General features: G+C 41.1%; 1 protein-coding gene across 1 annotated transcript in view; it reads left to right on the top strand.

The window, feature by feature from the left end:
- The window catches only part of LOC307188263 (U3 small nucleolar RNA-associated protein 14 homolog A-like), a 521,128-nt gene that overhangs the window by 427,879 nt on the left and 74,291 nt on the right, over nucleotides 1-18,958 (top strand). The window contains 1 exon segment of the mRNA XM_079925187.1: nucleotides 13,173-13,269. The gene's annotated coding sequence lies outside the window, so the exon portion shown is untranslated.

The following is an 18,958-nucleotide window of genomic DNA, read 5'->3' as shown; positions in this document are numbered from 1 at the left end:
GTTATGCCTAATATAATTTTGGAAATCAGCTGTTGCCCCAAACAACATTTTATTACATGCATCAAAAAGATTTAACTTGCTAAGGGTCAGATTTAACTTGCTAAGGGTCAATAAGTGTACTCAGAATATGCTTCAAAGACAAGAGACACTGAAGATAGATGGTTTATTGTACATCTCATTCCTTCTCCCACCCCCAAGATCACTTGCAATAAAGTGCTACCAGAGATCATTAAAAAAAAAGATTGCTCATTTTATGTAGTTTGAATGTATAAAATGGTAGTTATCTACATTCCAGTGACAAGAATGTTTAGAAGACAATGCTGAGAAATAAACAGAAGTGAGTTAAATCAGGAAGACAGGCTCTGTAGCAATTAGTTTAATGTAATATCATTTTTAATGTAAAGAAGCTACATTTTCTAATTTTCACTAAAAGCCCTAGGTGCTGAATGGGTTATAATAAATGCATACAATAAAAAGCAGGTACGCTTATCTTATAAAGCAGCCTATTAACCAGACTGCTAGTGCTGCAAAATCCAGTACACAGTAAACAATACTTTTTCTGTTAGAATAATGATGCATAGTTTACTCTTTTATACCAGGCAGCACTTGGGGACCACATCCATTTACCAAAATAATACCAAATTAGTACTGTAAATATTGAAATCAGACCTTTCAGGCTAACCAGTGGCCTAATTTTCTCTTCAATCTGCTCTTAATCTCAATTCATCAATAACACTACCTTATTATCAGACTTTGACAGCAAGCTAAGGCTTTTGATAAATTATACATCTCAAGCCAGATTTAAAATTTGAAGCTCAAGTGCTAATTATCTGTACAGGCCCAGTTAATAACGAGATTTCTTGTTAAGTATCTGATCACAGCATGGGCATCATTTGTCAAGATACTCAAGTCTACCTTAGAGACCGGCTCTTCGAATCCTCCCTTGCCTACCATATGTAAAATTGGGATCTTTGTTTCTATAATAACCTTTTATTAGGAAGCTGACATAATGATTAAGTTCGCTGTAGACACACACAATGAATTAGACAATTACCCTTGCTGCTTTAAACCACTCAGACTCCTAGCAAGACAAAATAATTAATATTGAATTTTAATTTGATGTGTTCCACATTTAAACCCCAATTTGCAAAGTACACCTGGAAAGCTGCCGCTGTTTCCTTGCAGTTTGTGCTGATGAAATAAAGGCCCCTGCAGTTTGAATGTAAAAGCACAGAAGGCACGATTCACCACGATCACTTCTCAGTGGAGCACAGAATTTTCTAGCATTAATGGGAAAGGTAATTACCTAGGTCTAACTTTATAGCCTTTTCTCTAATGAAACTATAATCTCCCAGGCCTATCCACTTTAAGCATTTGCATGATTTTAATGATTTCAGTGCCATAGCTGTTGGTATACCCAGTCATTTTGAAATGAAATGTCTAAAACACAAAGACGTTAATTATATTTCCAGGCTTCTTATTGGCACAAAGTAAGGCTGAGTCAAAGAGAAGCGCCATCATAAAAACAACCAAGGGTTGGGGCTTCCCTGGTGGCGCAGTGGTTGAGGGTCCGCTTGCCGATGCGGGGGACACGGGTTCGTGCCCCGGTCCGGGAAGATCCCACATGCCGCGGAGCGGCTGGGCCCATGAGCCATGGCCGCTGAGCCTGCGCGTCCGGAGCCTGTGCTCCACAACGGGAGAGGCCACAGCAGTGAGAGGCCCGAGTACCGCAAAAAAAAAAAAAAAAAAAAAACCAGGGGTAGCATTTATCACATGGCTCCAGAAAAGATGAACCCCACCCCAAGTGTATAAATCCATTTCTTATTAATCCTGCCCTCACACTTCACTTGTGCTACATGGTAATAGGGCATAAAAGCTCAAGTCCTTTTGATGTCACTCCCAAACCCAGTATTTTCCAGAAAGGGTTTAGAATGGGTGAAACATGATAAAATCATGAAATATTTTCACTCTCTAAATTTTAGATTAGATAATGATTAACCTTCCTGGTTGGGGGGCATTCCAGCCTCATGGGAAGGGCTGGTATTCATGCAATTTTTCTTTTCATGGAAATGCTGGCGTTTGGGAGAGGAGAGGTGATTTTCTCCTCTATGGCGTCACACAGTGCCAGACTGAGATACCAGACTAAACTGATTTATCTGTTTTATGACCTATTAAGGCAACTCATGTTATTACAGGAAAGGAATAAAGATTCACAGTCCACTTACTGTGAGCTCTAAAAGTCCTTATTCATCCAGATCGAGTAGCTTCCATACTCCTGAGTGGGGTGGCCAAGTCCAGAAACAATGGCTTCTCTTCTCTCCTTGGGTTTCCCTTTTACCTGCCTCCTTTTCCATGGACTTGCTGCCTCCACGGTCCCTCCCCAAGCTGGGGGGCAGCCAGAGGAGGGTCTAATACTGCTGATGTAGAGAGGGACCAAGGAGAGGTTTTAAAAATTATAGCTGCCATTTGGTTTGCCAGGTCTACCAGGGGCAGGGAAAGGCTGCTACAGTCTCTTGACAAGGCACAACATATCCAAAGATCCTCAGATTTTGTTCTATCAATAGTGCCAAATTGAAGGCACTTTTTTCCTGAGCACATCCCTCCCACCAGATCTCTGCAATACCCAGATGACACAAAGTCATGGGAAATGGTTTCTAAGCTCAAGTTTGACCCTTTCCTTTGTTAAGTTAACAGTGAAGAGCAGCTTGACTGAAAGCTTACCATATAGATGAAACAGTCACTTACACATGTCTCCTAAAGTCTAGAGCTATTTTCCCAAACTACCATTGAGGTCTGTATGAGGAAAATGAAATGATAACCACTTTCTGAGCTAAATATTATGAAAAAAAGAGGCAAATACCCAGGTCTCTCAAATCTGTTGATGAAATTAGCAACACTCCACATCTTCTTAAACATTTCTTCTTTTGATTATTCCCATTAAGCTGTTCAGGCAAAGTATTGAATAATACTTTCTCCCTAGATCGTCTCTTATTTTAAAACCAGGTATGAATCTAGGCTCTGCAAGTTACAACTCTGCAGCCTTGTGTAAGTTAGGTAACCTCTCTGAGTTTCAATTTTATCAGGAGTAAAATTTAGAATAACAAGGGTCTATTTCCTAGAGTTGTTAAGGGGATTAAATAAGATTATATATATCATGCTCTCAGGACAGTTGTTGACACTAGTTAATGCTTAATCAACATTGGCTGCTACTAATACTTTTGTTAATTATTACTGTTGTTATTTAGAAAGACGCTGCAGACCATTACTTAGTAGCTCTTAAATGGATCGTTTGTTTTGGGGGGTTTGGCCACCACACAATTTAATGAGGATCACAAGAACCTCATTTTTAGGAATAACAAGTTGAGGATCAAAACTACTTCATTTCTTCAGGCAGGATTTGCAAACAGAGCCACAAGTCCAAGTAAATATATATAATTGATGGTTATTAAAAGAAAGACTCTATGATTAAGAAAAAGACTAAAAGGAAATACATTACTTTTTATTGTGGTAAAAAACACAAAATATAAAATTTACTATCTTAACCATTTTTAAGCGTTCAGAGTGCTAACTAAATGCACATTGTTGTGGAACAGATCTCCAGAAATTTTTTAACTTGCAAAACTGAAACTCTATACCCATGGAACAACTCCCCCCAACCCCTGGCAACCACCATTCCACTTTCTGTTTCTTAGAGTTTGACTAATTTAGATACCCCATACAAGTAGAATTATACAATATTTGTCCCTTTGTGACTGGTTTATTTCACTTAACAAAATGTCCTCAAAGTTCATCCAGGTTGTAGTATATGACATGATTTCCTTCTTTTTTAAGGCTAAATAATATTTCATTGTGCGTGCATGTGTGTGTGTGTGTGTGTGTGTATACACATATCACATTTTCTTTATCCACTCATCTGTCAATGGACATTTAGGTTGCTTCCACCTTTTGGCTAATTATGAATAATTCTGCAATGAACATGGGTGTGCACATATCTCTTCCAAATCCTGTTTTCAATTCCTTTTGGTGTATACCCAGAAGTAGGATTGCTGGATCGTATGGTAATTCTATTTTTAATTTTTTGAGGAAACGCCTTACTGTTTTCCATAGTGGCTATACCAATTTACATTTCCACCAGCAGTGCACAAAAGTGCCAATTTCTCCACATCCTTAATAACACAAGTTATTTTCTGTTTTTTTTAATAGTGGCTATCTTAATGGGTATGAGGTGATATTTTATTATAGTTTTGATTTGCATTTCCCTGATGATTAGTGATGTTAAGCATCTTTTCATATGCTTGTTGACCATCTGTATATCCTCTTTGGAGAAATGTCTACTCAAGTCCTTTGCTCATTTTTTTTCTTTCTTTTTACTAGTAAATTCACCTTTTATTTTTTTACTATTTTTTTAACATTTTTATTGGAGTATAATTGCTTTACATTGTTGTGTTAGTTTCTGCTGTATAACAAAGCGAACCAGCTATACATACATATAAATATATCCCCATATCCCCTCCCTCTTGCGTCTTCCTCCCATCCTCCCTCTCCCACCCGTCTAGGTGGTCACAAACCTTTGCTCATTTTTAATTGGATTATTTGGTTTTTTTGTTGTTGAGTTGTAGGAGTTCTTTATATATCTGGATATTAACCCCTGATCAAATACATGGTTTGTGACTATTTTCCCCCATCCTGATGGTTGCCTTTTCACTCTGATTGTTTCCTGTGCTACATAGACGTTTTAAAGTTTGATGTAGTCCCATTTTTCTATTGTTGCTTTTGTTGCCTGTGCTTTTGTTGTCATATCCAAGAAATCATTGCCAAGACCAATGTCATGAAGCTTTTTCTCTGTGTTTTCTTCTAGGAGTGTTATAAGTTTCAGGTCTTACATTTAGGTCTTTAATCCATTTTGTGTTAGTTTTTGTATATGGTGTAAGATAAGGATTCAACTTCATTCCTTTGCATGTGGCTATCCAGTTTCCCCAGCACCATTCGTTGAAGAGATTATCCATTCCCCATTGTGTACACTTGACACACAATTATTTGAAGATCATTTGACCACTTACGTGAGGGTTTATTTCTGGGTTCCCTATTCCATTCCATTAGTCTATGTCTGTCTTTATGCCAGCACCATGCTGTTTTGATTACTGTAGCTTTTTTTGTTTGTTTGTTTGTTTGTTTGTTTGTTTTTTGCGGTACGCGGGCCTCTCACTGTTGTGGCCTCTCCCGTTGTGGAGCACAGGCTCCGGACGCGCAGGCTCGGCGGCCATGGCTCACGGGCCTAGCCGCTCCGCGGCATGTGGGATCTTCCCGGACTGGGGCATGAACCCGTGTCTCCTGCATCGGCAGGCGGACTCTCAACCACTGCGCCACCAGGGAAGCCCATTACTGTAGCTTTTTAATATGTTTTATAATTAGGACGTGTGAAGCCTCCGTTTTGTTTTGTTTTCTCAAGATTGTTTTGGGGAAATATATTACATTTTAATGTTACTGTTATCAATGTAGTTATTTTTGGTTAATGGGACCATGAGGGACCAATCTGAATTTTGTAAATTGTATTTAATAAGCAAACATTACAAAGCGATATAAGTTGGTATAATTGAGGAGGGTGTGAAACATTCTTTATTTCATACCTGTATAATCTGGACTCCAAGTCTCTATTTCTGCTAATGGTGGAAAATTTAACCCTGCTAATTTCAGATACAGTTGGTGCAATACAGTGATTTTCCAGCCAAAAATCCCAGTTTCAGTACAGTGCTACACCATCTCCAGTCAGTCTGTCCTTTGGACAACAGGTGATGGCAGTGAGGGTAGTGGTGGAGAGAGCTGGAAGATCTGATGTTGTCCCTAGACAGCCACTGAGGTCTGCCCCTGCACTGGTCCCTGGAGAGTAATTCCTGATCCTTGCTGTGGCTGGGCAATTGGCTGGTCCACTGGAATCTTCTGGCTTCCAGCCCTGCTTTTGTGGTGGATGATATCCCAGAGATATAGCTAATTTCCTTCCTAACTCTAGTAAAAGGTCCATATGTATATTTCCAATGCTATACTTAGGCTTTGCCAGGCAGCCTCAGGGACAGTCACAACCACACAGCCTCCTAACTGCCAGCCTTAATGCACCCTGGGTTCACAATACCAAAAAGTCAGGATACCCTCCAAAAACTGGGAGAGGGCATTACTCTCTTTCCCTTGACCCAGTTGGCAACAGATATGTCTGCAAGGGCTGATACTCAAAAACAAATCCCTCTGGGGAAGAAAACACCAGACTTACCCCACCACCACTCCCTGATGCCTGTTGCAGATATTACCAGTGTCAAGAGGAATCTGATGGATTGAGGTGATAGGGTAGTCAGTTGCAAGGAAGAAAAATAGAACTTAAAACTTAATATATTGAGTTATTAATAGGCCATAAGTTAAGAATCCATTTATCATCCTGATATAATTAAAAGAAAAAATAATAATTTTTAAGATTCTGGTGGACCTCTCTTCTGAGCAAAATCTAGAAGGAAAATGAGTAGGGTGAACTGCAGCCCCACTCTTGCAGCTGGTCTTGGGCCCACAACTGATCCTCATCATTTCCTTCCTTTACTACTTATTCTAGATTCACCTCACCCTCAGCTACCTCCTGTGCTAGTCTCCGTGGCTTATCTGATGATGTGACCTAGAATCTCATACCTGAGCATCTGAGCAATGGTCACTATGCCCTTCTCAGGCCAAAGTTGCTGTACTTGTCTAATTACTATCAAAACTGATTAAGGGAATACCAAGAGGCACGCAAATGGATCACCTGGAGGGCAACACATTACTTCCTGCCCCCTGTGTAACTGCAGCCTACCACCACCTCGTGCTTAGGGTCAGTGACCCCTGCCAGAATGGTAACTCCTCTTCTGGCTTGCTTGTTCCTGAACATCAGAAGCCCAAAGGGCCCAGATAGAAGCCTGGTAGTTCAATGGCACTCTTCCTAGATCCCCTGGTGGAAGTGTTCCCCTTTGGGAATCAAAAAATCTCTGAGCCTGCAGAGCCCAGATTTGTGAAGATGAGATTCCCTAAGTAGGTCATTGAAAATTACAGAAAGTGGGATCTGCTGCCGTCCTGTAGTTCTCAGACCAGTGTATTCTTCCTATTGAGAACACAGCCACATATAAAGTTCTTTGATTCTAGGTGTACACTGTGTCCTAGAGGATGGCATCCATCTTCTAAACTACCTCCAAGGTGGCACTTAAGTGGCGACTTCAGCAGTCCACCCCAATGCTTTGTCAGGCCACTGGCTTTGGGGTGGTGCAATGTATAATATGACCAGTGAATTCCATAGTCATGGACCCTCTCCCACACCACCTTCCTGGAAAGTGGGTCCCCTCATTTGATGTCATAGTATGTAGGATCCCACACCAATGGATCAAACTCTTTACAAGCCCTTAAATAGTGGTGCTAAAAGAGGTCCTGTAGGCAGGAAAAGTAGATCCATTCCCAGAACATGTGTCTGTTCCTGTCTGAATGAGTCACTATTCTCTTCTGTGTAGAAGGGATCCAATGTAGTTAAACTTCTACCAAATGGCTTATTGGTCTCCAAATGTATCATTTGGAGGCTCAGTTAGCTAAAGATCCTGTACAGGGGTAGTACCAAGTATATCTTTTCCAATTATACATTCAGGGACCAGGAAGATGACCACCAGATGGATCTGCAGATGTAGTTTACCCACTATGAACCAGACCTAACCTACCCACTGTGGCAAGGGCTCCCTTAATTTATTACCTGGCTCCACTATACCCACACTCTAACAGGAGGCCCATGAGGATGCTTGGGTCTCCAGGTGTTAATGCCAACTGGGATCATTTGTCCAATAATTCTTGAAATATTTGGGTCCTCAGTGCTCAGTTACCCAGGTAAATGGTGGTATATCCCTTTAAGGAAGGACTAGGAAGATCATTATTACGCCCACGTGCTGCAGGGTTACAGGATCCTCCCACCAGGGAACTGAACCTCTCCTTCAGCCAATACATTCCAGACCCCAAAACTTTCTCGGGTCTTAAAAATGGGAAAGGGATTATGCCTTTTTGTTAGGAAAACTTCCATCAGCCTTCTGACCATCTTTACCGGATTGAATAGTGTGCCCCCAAATTCATGCCCACCTGGGACCACGGAAAGTGACCTTATTTGGAAATAGGTTCTTCATAGAGGTAATCAAGTTAAGATGAGATCATACCATACCAAGTGGACCCTAATCCAATGATGGCTGTCCTTATAAGAGGAGGGAAATTTGGACTCAGACACACAGAGAGGAGGATGCCATGTAACAACAGAGGTAAATGTTGGAGTGATGTATTAACAAACCAAGGACTCCTGGCAGTCACCGGGAGCTAGGAGAAAGGCATGGAACAGATCCTCCCTCAGAGCCTGAAGAAAGAACCAACCTTGCCAACACCCTGATTTCAGACTTCTAGCCTCTGGAACTTTAAGAAAATAAATTTCTGTTGTTTGAAGCCACCAGGTTGTGGTACTTTGTTATAGCAGCCCTAAGAAATTAAAATACCATCCATCCTTGATTTCTTTTCATGGTCCACATTGAGTAGTACCCTTGTCTCTGCTCATCTGTTTTGTCCCTAGGACTGCTACCTTCAATTAATCATCCACAGCTCTGCAGATTAGCAACTCTACTCCCCTCTGCACTTGCTACTCATTATGATAATTGTGTCCACCTGGCTGCTGAAGGTTAATCACTGCCACCTGTTCTCTGCTGTTTCATGGTCTAGGACTTTGCTACCAGTGCCTGGTTCTCTGGCAGCATCTCCTACCATCAGTCCTGGCCTACAGAGGAGAGCCATCATGAGACTTCTTGGTGTTGCTGACACCCCTCCCACCAGTGAATCCTGTGTGTAGTTGGTAAATAGTGTATCCTTCGAGCCTTCCCATGGAACATAACCATGGGGTGACTTTTTTGGCCTTTCACAGTATATCCACTCTAGTTTGCTGACTTCTCTGGGCCTTTGAATCCCTTCTTCCATCCTCTGTCATGGCAATCCCAACACTGCAACCTCACTTAGTGTAGGCCATCACTTTTTTCCAGGCTTCTAGGAGCCACCCTAGAAGGGAGTTTGCACCATCTCCTGGAGTCCTTGGCAAGGTGTTAAATTCTGTATTCCTGGAGAGTGCTCTCAAATCAGTAATGCTCCTGTATGCAGCATTATGTTCTTGAATCAAGCATTGGTGGTGACAGCAGGACTCTCCGATCTCTGGATCACAACCAGAGTGCTGGGAACTGTCTTAGCTCCTTGAGTCTGCTTTCCAACCCTTTTGGTAATTCCCTATGTTAAAACCCCTTTCTCCTGAATTAGCTGAGTGCTTTCTGTTGTCTGTTCTGATATGTATTTTGTTTTCTTTTTTGGAGGGTTTTTTGGTCCTTGTCTCTCTTTTTTTTTGACTGATACATTTTAAACAAAATTATATTTAAAAAAAAGAAGAGAAAGGAGATGATAGTTGGGGAAGGGCAATGTCAAGGAAGGAGGGAGAGTAAAGATGTACTTAAAACACTTAACTAGTGTGGTAAGGGCCTCCAGCAAGTCAGAACAGGAGTGGTTAACTCTTTGATGCCAGGCTACAGGGAGAGCCATGCATCTTCCGAGGGTAGGGGGCACTCAGGGAGCTTGGAAATGGTGTTTCCCAACTGGTACTGAACTCATATTTTAACTGCTGGGGTTAGTGTACTAGAAACTCCCAGAAGGAAAAATACTGGAGAACCAATATAGAATTGAGGGGGAAAAAAGTTACCTGGTGGGGACTTGTTGAAAATGAAAATTTCTAGACCCCTCCCCAGAGATTCTGATCCAAAGATCTGGGGTGGGACTCAGGAGTCTCTTTTCACAAGCATTCCAAGAGATTCTGATAGAGGAGGTCAACAGAACGTGATCTGAGAAAGACTATTGAGCAGACAGAGAGGAACAGAGGAAAGGAAAGATTGCTGATGGAGCAGAAGCAGGGGTGCTGAGGCTGGAGAGTGGAATCCATGTGGTTCCGTGACTCTCCTTCCGTGAGGACTCAGCAGACCAAGTGCAGAAGCCAAGTATGTCCACAGTCCCGTGAGTCTAGGTTCAAGGGCTTTCTAGAATAGTGCCCTGGAGGGCTGCAAGTAATCAGGTGAGAGAAAAGCTCAAGGTTTTCCATCACCTGGAATGTCTAGGCTAAGTAGAAGGGAAGAGAAGCGAGAAGGGGGTTGAAAGATTGGGAGAAAATTGAGGATTTAAGCAACCCAAAGTCTCTGAAGTCAAAGTATAGTTGCACGGGAGGTAGGGGTGTGGCAGAGAACGGCAGAGACTGTCGTCAGCTCTCTAACACAGAGCAGTTCTGGGGTATGACAGTCCTCAGAGTACGTTGTCCAGGAAGTAGGTGGCTGAACTGGAACAGTTCAGGAAAGGCATGGAGATGACAACATCTAAAAATTGCCACATTAGTGTGATAGGCTGAAAATTGGTCCCCAAAAGACATCTACATCCTAATCCCTGGAACCTATGAATGTCACCTTATGTGGCCAAAAAAAAAGGTGGGGGGGAGTAAGGTCCTTAAACATGTGATTAAATTAAGGATCTTGAGATAAAGAGATTATCCTGGCTATATGAGTGGGCCCTAAATGCTGTCACATGTATATTTATAAGAGGGAGGCAAAGGGGGATTTTTACACACTCAGAAGAGGAGGAGGCAATGTGACCACAAAGGCAGAGTTTGGAATGATGTAGCCACAAGCCAAGGAGTGCTGGCAGCTACTAGAAGCTGGAAGAGGAAAGAAACAGATTCTTCCCTAAAGCCTCCAGAGGAAGCATGGCCTACCAATACCTTGATTTTAGCCCAGTGACACTGATTTCAGATTTCTGGCCTCAGAACTGTGGCAGAATAAACTTCTGTTATTTTAAGCCACCAAGTGTGTGGTAATACATTACAGCAGCCACCTTAACAATATAGCTAGGTTGTTGAGTGTGTTATAACGGATGTTTGAAATATTCTAGGTTTACAGTAAGTTGGGCTAAGAGTCTTTGATGGTTGAGAGCATAAGTGGAGAGCTCAGTAATTTTTACTCATGGAGAGAAAGTGCTAGGCAGTAGGAACATCCAAAGGGGAGGAGCTTTTACAAGAAGGTGAACAGGTAATTTTCTAGGAATGGCCATGAGAGAGCAAGATAAATGCCACCCTCCCTGGCTTCAGGGATGTGAAGAGATTCTCCCCTGAAGGCAGCTTTAGGATCTAAAAATTTAATAAGTGAGTTCTGGAGTTAATTTTTTTTTTTAAGATGTTCGGGACGTGGAGGTGAGGAGATAACTTTTTTTGATTCCATTCCAATTCTTTAGAATGTCAAATGCATTTAAAAAAAATTTTAACCAATGATTAAGATACAGAATACTATAAAGCCACATGTAACTATGGCCAGTATACATCTTCCCAGGTTGCAAACAGGGCTAAATCCAGGTTTTATGGAGCCTGAAGTTTATACAAGTTGAGGTACCTTCTTCAAGAAAGAAAAACAAAGTTATCTGTACAAAATTAAGTGTGGACATGGATTTTTATTTGGAGTGAAAAAAAAATTTGATGTTTAAAAGCTGACTAATACCACAAACATCATAAAATCAGAAAAATACATACATATTTATAATTAAATTTGTGAAACACCTCTACTTTTTCTACATTTTTGGCTGCATATTCTAAAAATTATGCAATATTCACTTAAGGCATACACAACAATTAAAATGTATTTTTTAATTGCCACTACATTGTATTGAGGTATAATAATAGTGTAAGTCAAATTACTCATATATAACACACATTGACTTGAACATGTAGAGTTTTGTTTCTTCATTTTTCTGGCTGTCTGTTGAATCGGTGACAATTTTGTGCTGCTTTTCATCTGGAACCACCAGATTTTAGTAGAGCTATCTGCACCAGTATTTTAAGTACCAGTATTTAAAGGTATATGCAACCTCACCTCGCGATGAATTCACTGGTGGTGGTACTGCTACAGATTCTGCCTTACCCTCGGGAATTCTAATACATTTGAATTCTCACAAAAAGAGAAATTGTATGGTGCATTTATAATTATACACTGCATTATCAGGAATATCCCTGACAGGGAGAACTTCTATTTTGACTAGGCTTTAATGAAAACCAACCCCTCCCTTCAAATATTTTCACGTCTGGTTTTTTTAAGGCACTTCTAATGGTGCCCCTCCATCACCACCCACCTAGTATTTGTATCAGGCATTATAGTATGTTCATATCATGATCCAGCTTCTGGCCCTGCACATTCATTTCAAAGTTGGGTGTGTCAGCCCAGTGGGCAGCAGAAGTATTCCTAGAAGTCAGTCCATCATCAGAATGACTTAAAAATAACTAAACACAGTAGTGACTGCAAACCACATAAAATTATCCCTCTAAACCTAAAATAAATGCATCCCCAATTCATCTTCCCTTTGCCAGAACCCCAAATCCTTACGGCCATCTCAGTACCACCCAATTCAAGGACAGGTGCAATGGGAAGAAAGACAGAGGGGAGACAGACTGTTATTTATTTATGCACATTTTTCAAAAGCACAACCACGTGTCCACATTGCTAAGTTTTACTCGGCTTCACGGTAAATCTGCCTCTGGTCACAGGGCTCAACACGTGCTTAACGAAGCCACCTTCTCGCCAATGAAAGGTCATTTGCAGAAACCTGAAGTCGTTCAGATCTGAGGTCTGACCTACTGTAACAGCCGCTGAATATTTCTGGTTAGCCACGTCCCACCCCCAAAAACTTCACGGGACATCCACCTTCATTTGCTGTCCTGAAATTTGATGGTGTTGGATATTATTGATGTAAATAACTGGGTCCTTAAATGGAGCTTAGAAATGTTTGTGATCATCAAGGCCCTTTCACTGGAACCATAAACTGATGTGCATTGTCCCTCCAAGCTCATTTTGCATCTTTATTTGAAGTCAGCAAGCCATGAAAACAGAAAATGGGTCCTGAACAGAGTGAGCATCAGCTTTTTCTTTGCATGGGGTCCTTAAAGCAGTCAGTGTTTGTCAAGAGAAATGAAATGCATTATATGAGAATGCAGCACATGCAAGCCAGGCAGAGTGCTAACAATTGGTGGGAAAAGACCGTAAAGGCTTCAAAACTCATCCAGCTTTCATCCCTTTGGTTTCATTGTTTATCAGATGAGAAGTCGACAGGTCCTTATAAAATGGTTCTCCACTGCTGGGGAGCAGAGGGACCCAGAATTGCTGCTTCGTAAGCCCACAGGAGCGTTTTGGGGTGAGTTAAAAAAACCACATCATGTGAGACTAAAAGGTTTCCAATGTTTATCAGTTCATGTCTCCTGCTTCAAAGTAAACTAAGATACTCTGGGTTCAAAGCGAGAGAAATGGCAGGAGAGCCTGGCATAGCAACACATCACCTTCCTGACAGCAAGCTTACCAGCCTCCACGCTCTCCATCCTTCTCCTGGAGGCTAGGAAGTGGAGGCAATCACCACTCTCCCCGTTTCTCACTATGGTTTGTTGCCCAGACCCATGCACCAACCAGAGTCTGGGTGGGGAGAATGCCTAGGGTGTGAACAGCCCTAAGGCCTCATGCCTGGTCAGAGTCCTGCTCAACTGATTTCAGATATAACCCCATAAAATAGCAGACTCCTGTTCCCACTCTTCAAGTAAGAAACTCAGTCAGCCTGGTAGCATTTGGTACAGTAATTAATCTCCCAGAGGCTAAAAGACATGGCATTAAATCTGTGTTCGGGTTATAGAGCTACAATCATGTAGAAAAGTTCAGTGCCTTTATCTTAACACTTTTACTCTAAGAGCTATCCTAATACATCAAAAGATTTAATTAATTTTGATCTTTTACTAGCTAAAGGGGGAAAATGAAGACAAAACAGAGATATGGTAAAAAAAAAAAAAAAAGGAAAAAAGTCCCAATTCCACTACATTATCCAAATTATACATATCCCTTGAGAACATTGGAAGGATTACCTCCATCAGGGTGAGAGCCATTTAAAGTGTTGTTATAAATTGTTCAAAGCTAAGAAGGCAGTCTGGGGGCTCTCAGGTAAGACATACTAATGTATATTCTCGGTAATCAGAGGTAGCCTTCTATGTAAGAGGAATGGTGGCCACATTTGACATGTGATTTCAGGAAAGGGAATGAGTATTCACTGGGCACTTTATATATTTTATCTGACTCCTTATAAAACTTCACAAGGAAGCTGAAATTCTTAGCATTTTACACGCAAAGAAGGTGAGACCCAGAGAATTTAAGCACCTTGCCCAGGGTCTGGCTAGTAAGTTACTAAGCCAGAATTCAAACTCACGTCCATCTGTCTACACCAGGTTATTTTCCTGGAGCTCCCAGCAGCCCCCAGCAGCCCAACTCAACCTAAAGTACCAGACCCCATCTGCTGGGGCCAATTCTTGAACTTCTTCATTGTGAATAAAGCCCTTTATCCTACAGGTAGAACAAGGAATTTAAGTTTAAAAATCCTAGGAGACTATCTCTGTGTGTTAATTTACATGAAAGTACAAATGTCTAAGTTTATAAAGTTTTCTGTGGAGGGAAGTTTGGGTAGAAGGAAGAATTATTCATGCCTACCCAGCACTCCCCAGAAGCCTTTCCCACCCCAGGAATGGCATGGCCTAGGCTGGCTGTGTCAATCAATATCCCATTCCCCTGCCACAGGAATTGGTCCATGAGCTGGAACAATGTCAAACAGACTTTGAAGACACACTGAACACGGCAGCCCGGTCCCTTAATAAATGCATGAAACAGAACCTCCCACCCTCTGTGCCCCCTGCCCATCGCTTCCCACGCTGCAAGCCACCCCAGCACCTTGGAACACCCACACCAGACTGTGTGTGAGCAAGGACGAGCTTTTGTTAGAGCCATTGCATTTTGGAGTCTATTTGTTATAGAAGTTTAGCCTACACTGTGTAATAACAACCATCAATAAACGTTAGTTTCATTCTCCCACTCATGAATTCTCCTATGCAGAACCATTCAAAGTTTCTAGCAATCTTAACAGAGCTTCTTCAAAATCATTAGGAATCTACAGCTCCAGTAGATATGTAAAGACGGCCACTTTTATAATTAATAACAGATACTAAAAATATATTTAAAATATAAATAATAAAAATAATCCTCTTCTACCTTCCTCCGGATCCCTGACTGACCATTGGAGTAAGGTTAGATCTACTGAAGAGAAATTGTATCTGGGAAAAAAAAGAGTATTTTTCGTTGGACTGCAACCCAACACCTGAGAATAGAGACAGAACACATTTCCCCTTCTACTAAATAAACCCATAGACAGTATCTCTCCTTCCATTTCTCTCTCTTGTCTACACTAGAGAAGTTTACCAGACTCTCCATTTTACTAGTTGAAAAACTGAGGCAGGGTTTGGATTCCTGGTTTATAAGTATGAGCTTGAAAACTCTAATTTTACTTGTCTTCAATATTTTGGCCATGTCTCACATTAACTGTATGTTTTCCTATGGTAAATGATCCAGGATAAGTGAACCCAGTTACAGCAACTAACACCTAGCAGCATAAATTCTAAAAGACAACTTGTGCATGCCAGTAGCTTGAAACTTGGAATACACTATTACAGGATTGATCTCAAAAGCCCATTTAACCCATAATGCAATGATTCTCCAAATGCGGTTCCTGAACAGGAAGCATCAGCATCACCAGAGACTTGTTAGGAATGCAAATTCTCAGTCCCCACCTATTAAATCAGGAGCTCTGGAGTGTGGTCTAAGCTGAAATGCTAATGCATTATCATAATGCACCAAACCACCAAACGTTTGCAATCAAAAGTACATTGCAATATGTATGCATATGGCTGATTCACTTTGTTGTACAACAGAAACTAACGCAGTATTGTGAAGCAATTATACTCCAATAAAGATCTATTAAAAAAAAAAAAAAGTACAACAAGCACACCTAGCACTGAGATCTTGGTTTCTAATACTATTCTCCAACAAAAGGAAACAGGGCTTCTTGGAGAAATGGGTGGTAGTAGGACTGGCACAGGAAATATACAAGATGAGCCTGGAGCATCTTATAGTGTCAGAAAGTAAGGAGGTACAGGTAGGGAAAAACCCCACAATGATGGGGATATGTCAAAGGGACAGAGTGGCCAACTGAAAGAGCTGCTGATGACCAAAGCTGGAACAATTTGAGCTACAAAATAAAGAAATATTGGATTAAAACTCAAAGTATAAAATAAATATCCACAAATCCATACTGTTATAAATAAATGGGAGATGAAAGAAAAATCTTCTGTATTACAAATAATTTATATAGATACTCAGCCCTCAAAGAGATGAAGCATAACTGCTCACATCTTAGATGTGGGCTGTACATAATGACTTCCTTCCAAAGAGGACAGTATGGCAAGAGAGGATAAAAGTAACTCTATAGTGGAGGAACCTGACAAATGCCCCATCAGTCAACATGGACAGTGATAAGTCATACTGAAAGTATGTACCATTAATATTTTTCTGTATTTTAGTAATTGTTATTTTTATAATAGCAACCCTAAGGAGACATTATTTGGGGCATTTTACATATTTAACACATTTAATATCTCAAAAATCCTATGAAATAGGGGTATCAATATCCCTGCTCTGTAGAAGAGAAAACTGAGGAACAGTGTTGAAGTAAATGAAGTAAATATCCCATCATCACAGAGCTATGAATAGTGGAGCGAATATTTGAACCTAGCAATCTGGCTGCGGGGCCCTTCCCATCATCACCCATTCTTTTCAGAAAACACTGCTGTTAGTCCAGTTAAAATGATCACCGAGAACTGAACAAGACTCTCCAGTGGAGAGAATGGTGAAATGATTGCATATCGTGTCCTGGGCTCCATCAATTAGTTCAGGCTGACTTAGGAGCCTCTTCACACCTTGCACCATATGAGATGTCATCAAGCAAAATCCCTGGACTTTTTCATATAAATCTATGTGAAACTGGTATTCCCAAATCTATACTCACACAATTAATTTTTTTCCGACCTAAATATAGATTTTAACATTTATTCTGGTGAACAAAGAAGAACATGGTCCTGGTGTTTGGGTAAAAAAATCCAATAATGGGATTTGACAGTTACACTTCTCAGAGTAGAGCAAATGATAAATCATTTGGTTTTAGACATTGCAGAAAAGACAGGGAGGTTGCACCATAACATTGCATATACAGAGGTGTGGGGTGTGGGGTAGAGGGTATTTTCTGAAGAATGTATGCGAAGGTCCAAACAAATCTGCCTTTCCCTGGTAGGATAGAGGAAAAGACCTAAGTTTCTACTGAGAGCCTCCTGAGCCCACTGAGGGCACTAGACTATCTCACATTCAGTGTGGGGCAACATTTGCCCCAGGGCTGTGTACAAGCCATGGACAGGTGTTCATCCATGACGACAATCCACTGATTCATGGCAAAATTAAGGGAAAGATAAGAACAATGCAATAACTCTTTCGTAAGGTTAGATGTATTCAATTCAAAGGATTATTCTTTATTCTGAGATTCTATCCTTCCAATATGTTTGGGATTAAGTGTCTTTTTTTATGTGAAATATATGGTTGAAACTTTTTAACAAATGTATTTATTTAGCAAATTGAAATGAAGGCAGAGCGGAGATAGAGGGAGAAACTGAAATCTTACTGACTGACATCAATTACTTGCTTTCAAGATCAGCCCTTGCCTGAACAACACACTAGAACCATGCATAACAGTTTTGTAAACCAATTAATTTCCTTATTATTGAAACCAATCTGAGTTGAATTGTTCCCATAACCTGGTACAAGACTCAGAGAAGGGGAACTCAAATATTGGTTAAATTAATGAATGATCTCAGTCAAGTTCTCCATGAGCCCTTTAAACACTGGGGCACCATTCTCTGGCTAGTTTCGTTGCCAAAGCCCTGCCCTAGCCATTTCCTGCTTCATTTTCTATGCCATCCTCTGCCACTGGAGTTCCGGCAGAAGTTCCTTGAGATGCAACAAATCTCCAGTCTCATATTGCTCTGTTGGATTGGCCTAGATTTAAGTTTAAAGCATTGATCGACCTTGTCCAGGATACTCTCTTTTGCCTCACCTGCCATCAACAGGATCCTTCTCTAACCACAGGCTTTGGGAGGGGACCCTCACATGATGTGGCAGAGACTGGCTAAACAGAGCTGTCACATTCTTCTTTGTTTCTGGGAGCACAGATAAATGATATTCCCTAGTTCCCCTTTAGTTAGGGGTGGGCATGTAATTGAGATCTCCTAGGTCATGACTGGAAGGCTAAGGCTTTCAAGAAGTGGGTGTGTCTCCTACATGCTTTTGGTCTCCTTCCACTTGTTGGATGCATTAGATGGTGAGGCCCCAGGGGATAACTGAGCCACAAGATGGAAGGAGACTGGGTCTTTAAATCACCTCTGGAAAAAGAGCCACCATTAACCTGAAGCATCTATCCTGGTTTGTTGTCTGGATGAGAAAAACTATTATGTTTGAGCCACTATATGTTTTTGGTTTTAATTATTACAGCAGCTAGTGACACTAACTAATAAACCTGACTTTCTCACTATCTGTGTTCCTACCTGTAGGCTCAGTCTAAGCTATTCTCTTTCTGTTCTGTATTTCCTTGGAGAAGCAGCCTCATTTATGGCCTGAGCCTCCAGTCTTTCTCCTCTTTCTCCTCAATTTTGGGTGACACCATCAACACAGTCACCTGAACTGTGTTGCATAAAATATGCACAACCTGCAATAAAAACTTGTCCAGAGAAAGTCCCCAACTAGTCCATCCTCTCCCTGTCCTGTGTGGCAGAACTAACCCAAGGAGCTCAGCCTCATACTTCCTGGGCCCGTCTCTTTACTTAAGTGTGTTCTTTCTCAAAAGCAAATGAAGTTACAGATGATACAGAGCTAGAAAAATTAAAAGCACCAGAGCAGTGGTTTACAGATGCCAGTTCATA

This window comes from Stenella coeruleoalba (genome assembly GCF_951394435.1).
Source record: "Stenella coeruleoalba genome assembly, chromosome: 6".
NCBI lineage: Eukaryota > Metazoa > Chordata > Mammalia > Artiodactyla > Delphinidae > Stenella > Stenella coeruleoalba.
Note: the sequence above shows the minus strand (reverse complement) of the source record. Positions and strands in the feature narration are given on the sequence as shown.